Here is a 6,000-nt window from a genome sequence, read left to right on the forward strand (position 1 = left end):
TGGGATTAAAGGTGTGCACTACCCTGACTGGCTAAGCTGTATCCTATTAAAACTGGGTCTAAAAAATATTATTTAGATTTTTACCTTGCCACCAATTTAGACTATTACCTATTTAAATTACTTAACTTTTTAGAGTTGCAGCTAGCTAGGCTAGTGTCACCTAGAGAAATAAGTGAAACAATAATGTTTTGGTAGTTTGTTTTATGAATTGAATTAGATAGAACCTACTTAATGACATAGTGGGTAGTTGCAATATGTCATTATAAATGAATATAGTACAATAAAATACATAATAATACATGACAATTTTAAGTATATGTCCATATTTAGTAAATTATTTTTTAAGTCCAATTAACTGAAAAAGAAAAAGTTGATTTAATTAAAATATTTTAGAGGGCCGGTGTGTGGTGGTGCACACATTTCATCTCAGTACTTGGCAGTCAGAGGTGGTAGATTCCTGTGAGTTCAAGGCCAGCCTGGACTGCACAACAATTTCCAGACCAGTGAGGGCTACATAGTGAGACCCTGTCTCAAAACGTTCTTATTTTTGAGTAAAGGTATTAAAGTTATAACAGGGGCATTTTTCCTGGAGAATCTAAACTATGAAGAGTCTAGGAATCATGAAGCTTGGTTTGTAGGCTCTTCCAAGGACTGAGGATACTTGGATAATCTTTGGAACAGCTATGTTCAGGCTGGAATTCACTCTCCATTAATTAAAATCACCAAGAATTACATCTCTTCCTTTTACAACTTTTCAGTTGCCTCAAATTCTCTGTTGTTCTCTTCCATTTATCTCCTAGACACACACTTTGTTTTGCCAGATTAAATCAATGTAGCTTTATAAGTACTTACTAATATGTTATTTTATTTCACTTTTTATATTTCAGGCTTACAATGAGATCCTAAGACAGTCCACGGTATCTTTGTTTTGGGCTCTGAGGCTTTTGTATGTGATGAAACTAATGGCTAATTTTTGAACACTTTGTTGTAACCTAATTATACTTTTGCAAGCTAATTGGATGTCTTATCTCATTAAATCATCTACAGAGTCAGCCGTGTGAACCAGCAGCCCAGACCATCAGATTCCTACACTCAGCAAGAGACAGCTATTAGGAAGAAGTTCCTGCTTGCTGTGTTAAACTCAATAGCAAGCTTCACTTGCTTCACTTTTAATCATAAATGTGATGCTGAAGGAAGCTCGGAAGGCTGGATTATAGCCTCCTTCTGTAACAGTTCCACAGTTAGTGGAATTCGCATCATCGGGAACGATGATGTGAGAATCCTCCCCATCTCATCAGCCTCTATCAACCACACACCTGGAATCCTGCAGCCTTGGTTTAACTCTGCAAATCAACACACACTTTAGAGGCTTTAGTGGTCTAGTTCTTGACTTCTCTTCCATTTCCACGTGGCTTATCTTTCTGTTCTGTTCTGTCTACTTACAATTGTAGCCCTAAACTGTTAAAAACTCAGCCTTGTCACATCACCCCCATATTTGTTTTCTAGGGTGTCTAGACATGATTATAGACTTGTGATATAAAGGACCGCCCCCTACAACTCGTCTTCACTATTGCAGCTTCTCTTTTCTGGTAGGATAGAGGTTTTTCGTCTTCATCTGATTGTATTCTTAGCCCATATTACACATTTTCTGCCCCCCGCCTTGTCTCCGAATTGCTTACAGTCGTGGATGAAGGGTTTACTGCATGACTGGTTGAAAGTGAAGGCACCCTTATCTTCTTATATGGAACAGGACAGGAAAATGTTTTTTCTCCGTTTTCTTTCCAATATAGTAATGAAGGAAGGATAAATGAAGATCGAATACTTACAGTTTAAAAGAGTGTGTGAACAGAACACGTGGCGTAACAGTGGGGCTGTCGAGGAGGAAAGGATGAGGGGGACATGGCGTCTTATCTCTGTCCAAAAAGGGATCCACTGTTTTCAGATAAGGGATGAGCCACAGAAACGAAAATCGGTAATCACACAGAGTAAACTAAGAGTTCACCCAAAACATAAAAAGCCTTTCTTGGTTCCCCACTGTCCTCTGCCCCTCCCCCTCTGCACTTTCCCTCTACCTCAGTGGAGCCAAGGAAGGAGTTCATAGGTGTTTTTTTGTGACCTCTCCAGTGTTTTTCATCATTTTCTCCAAAGAGCACTAATAGACATAAAGTCTTTTTTTTCCCTCAATACAGGGTTTCTCTGTGTAACAGCTCTGGCTGTTCTGGAACTTGCTTTGTAGACCAACGCTGGCTTCAAACTCACAGAAATCTGCCTGCCTCTGCTGCAATTAAAAGTGCACACCACCACTGCCTGACAGAAATAAAGTCTGAGAAAGACAATGTATATGCTACGTTGTGCATTGAAGATGGAGAACTAGCAACACCAAGTATACCGGGAAGAGGAGTCGTATGATCCTTTATTAGAGAGAGAGGTCATTTACGTGAGAAGCTGAGAACTGAGTCAGCACTCTGCTGGTCTCCGACCTCGACCACAGCCCCAAGAGAGAGCCTGACCCCTCCTTCCTTGACCTTCATCTCTGCCTCTCCCCACATACCTGTGACCACGCCCAATGGGTGTGGTCAGTGCTGTGGGTACCTGAGATCTCTACCTACAATGCAGCTTCAAAGTGGTCTTTAGTCCATGCAATAGTCACATTTGTCTTACAGCTCTTGGAATTAGAAACTCTGACATCATGACTGTTATTCCTAATGCTTTGAAACGACTGTTTTTGTATCTTTTTAGTCACTAACTCTTCTTCATGAACGTGCACCTGCTATTTTACCAAGACTGAAAACTTCCAGCGCAAGTTGTATTCTAAGAGCATCCTCGTCTTCCATTGTGAAGGTGCTGTATGCTCTCTTACTCAGCACAAACTATGCCCACATGCTCTAGGACTCACAATGGGGTTCTATTGTCAGTGTTTGACTTTCAAAATGGACATAGGCTTAAAAATGCTTATGGTAGGTATTTTTATGCTTTTAAGTAAAAGTAATTTATGTGCTACATACTATATATTCACATGGAAATATTATAATTTATGAAACCAAAATAGCTTTTTACCCAAGTCTGTCAGAGCAGACACAATTTAATTTGTAGATACACGTACAAAGAGCAGAGGGGACATTAAACTGTATGTCATAGTGGTGTCATTTATTTTTTGTTAATTTACAGAATTCCAAGTTAATCCCTAAAAATTTATTGTAACATATGAAACAAATAACTAAACCCCCTGAATGGATTGCTATCTAACTAGATATCAAAAAATATTTGATAGCCTACAACATCCTTTCTTGATGTAAACTTTTGGTAATATAGACCTAGGAACAGTCATTAAGATGTTAAAGAAGACCTTTGTCAAACTATTGATCCCCAGAATTCCAAAGGATGAGATGCTGGAGGTATATTCCTAAGATTCACTATAAATTTATAATTAATTAACATTTCCACCAAAATATATAATAATAGAATAAACAAAAATAACCACACATATGCTATTATTATTTTAAATTAAATTATGTTTTAGTAACTATTACAATTTTTCCTTTAGGATACAGAGATCTTTCATGTGAAGGTCATGATGTGACAAGCAAAAAGATCTGGCGTCATGTACATACCCATGAAAATTGTAGTCTTAGAGAAGACTTAAAGACAGCAGATGACAATGCTCATGGTGTAAAACCAAACTTCCTGACACCATAAATGATGATGATCTCATGTATACATACCTAGAGAAGTTGAGATTTTTATCTTTAATGTAGGACTTGACGTATTAATAATCTACTCCTATTTTCCAAGTTAGTTTTAGTTAACCTTACTTTTACTATTATAAAAATCAGAAAGGCCATTTTCAAATTTTCCTCAGAGGAACCTCCAGAACTTCGATGTGAGTTTTCTCTAAAGCACAAGCAGGAAATAAAACTATAAGTGGGCAGGAAACTGAGAAAGGCTTTGTGCTGCGTGTTATACTGTAGATGAATATAGGGCCTTTTGATGCTCCTATTCCTGCTGATGAAACTCATACAGATACCACTGTCAACAGACAGATCTCTACAGCTTTAATTATGGTAAAAACTCTGTAACTCACTATTTAGAATGTGCTCAGGTTTAGCAGGGCAGCAAGGCTACACTGTAACCAAACACACACACACACACACACACACACACACACATTCACACATATGCTCTCACGCATGCACTCAAACACACACACACACACACACACACACACACACACACACACACACACACACACACGGCAACACCCAGGGCGCTGTTACCTCTGCTGTTCTTGCTCTTCTTTCTATTGTAGGTTATGTTTTGTACCTGGTCCTCCTGGCTGTGTTGATCTACATGCTTTGCAGGAGATTGGTCCTTATCAGAAAAGAGAAGAAAACAAAATGTGGATCATGAAGCACCCCCCCCGCACACACACGATTACCAACAAGAAAGAGCAATGCATTATTTGTAAAGGGTATTGTTCACTCAGGTTCTGACTGTAGCCCAAGGAATCACTGAATGATTTACCACCCACTTGCCCTGTAAGGCTTCCTTAGGAGAACACATTTAGCACTAATGATGACATTTGTATCCTTCTTCATCTGGTTTTCCAATTGCTAGAAAGCGCCTTTGTTCTTGACAAGAAAGATACTTGTCTAAACAAATGAGTTCTTGGAGCTCAAAAAGTGGTTAATACTAAACGGCACTGGGAGAGGTAAAATTAAATATTGGTTTCCTTTTACAGAATTATTCTACTATTCTCACTACCACCATCATGTGGACATAGAGTAAATCCTTTCATTGCTCAGAATGCAGTGGAAGCTTAATTCACTCACCTTATGGACTTCCTCTGAGCAAGAGAACAAGCAGTCACTCCAGTGACTTCTAGGCTGCAGCAATAGCAGCCTACTGTGACTAGTCCTCTTACCTCCCGTCCTGCTGGCAAGGCGTTTTTATGGAGTACTGTGTTGCTCAAGAGAAGTTGTTTTTGGGACAAGGGACTTTATTCAGAGTTGGCTCTTTGATGTCTCAGCTGTATAAACCTTGCATACTACTTAACTCAAACATCACATTACTATAACAGCAGTGCCCAAATTGTAGGGTTATCATGAAGATTGAACGACACTCAAATGATCTTGATAGATGGGGTGCATCATATATAGTATGTTCAATCACTAGACTACCATCCTTTCATTTTCTAAAATAAGCAGAAGCCAATTTAAAATTATATTCACAAGTAACAAGGCTATTTTCTTCAAGAAATAATTTCCCCATTTCATTAATTTTTTTCAAATAAAATAAATTATTCTGGATTCTGATTTACTATATCATCTTTACTTCATGAAAATAACTCTTTACAACTCTGTTTAACCTACCTAATTTCAGTATCAATGTAGGGTTCTCAGGTTACCCACATATAATAGATTACATAGTTGATTGGGACTAGAAACTGCAGCTAAGGAAGACACTGCAGATATGAGCGTAGACATTCTGTTCAGCACGCATTTTCTGTAGTGTGTCCCTAAAACACTCTTTCCACCCTGGAGTATGACGGCATGTGACTCCATACTGAGGCATGAAAACAAGCATGAAATCACGATGACTTGAACTAGAGCTATCTTCTCTCTGAGCGACCGTTAATTGGTAGAACCCTGACATAAGTAATCCATAACCTTAAATGGCTACTAGGTGTGTGTGTGTGTGTGTGTGTGTGTGTGTGTGTGTGTGTGTGTGTGTGTTGGCTACCAAAATAAAGCTTCTATCCTATGGAAAGTTTGAGTCAATATGTCATTCTGCCACCTATCTACTCTCTAACTTCTGGGCACTAAGTATTTCCAGGGGACCTCGAAGTGCCCCTGGAAGCCAATTTAAATGCATCTTTGTTTTCATTTATGGGATCCTATAGTCCCACAAGTGATTTAAAGTTGAGTATTTACATCTTCCTACAGGTAACAACTTTTAGAGTATTAAGGACAATGTCTCTAAGACCTAATTTATCTATCTCAC

Source organism: Mesocricetus auratus, unplaced genomic scaffold (assembly GCF_017639785.1).
Source record: "Mesocricetus auratus isolate SY011 unplaced genomic scaffold, BCM_Maur_2.0 Super-Scaffold_6730, whole genome shotgun sequence".
Taxonomy (NCBI): Eukaryota; Metazoa; Chordata; class Mammalia; order Rodentia; family Cricetidae; genus Mesocricetus; species Mesocricetus auratus.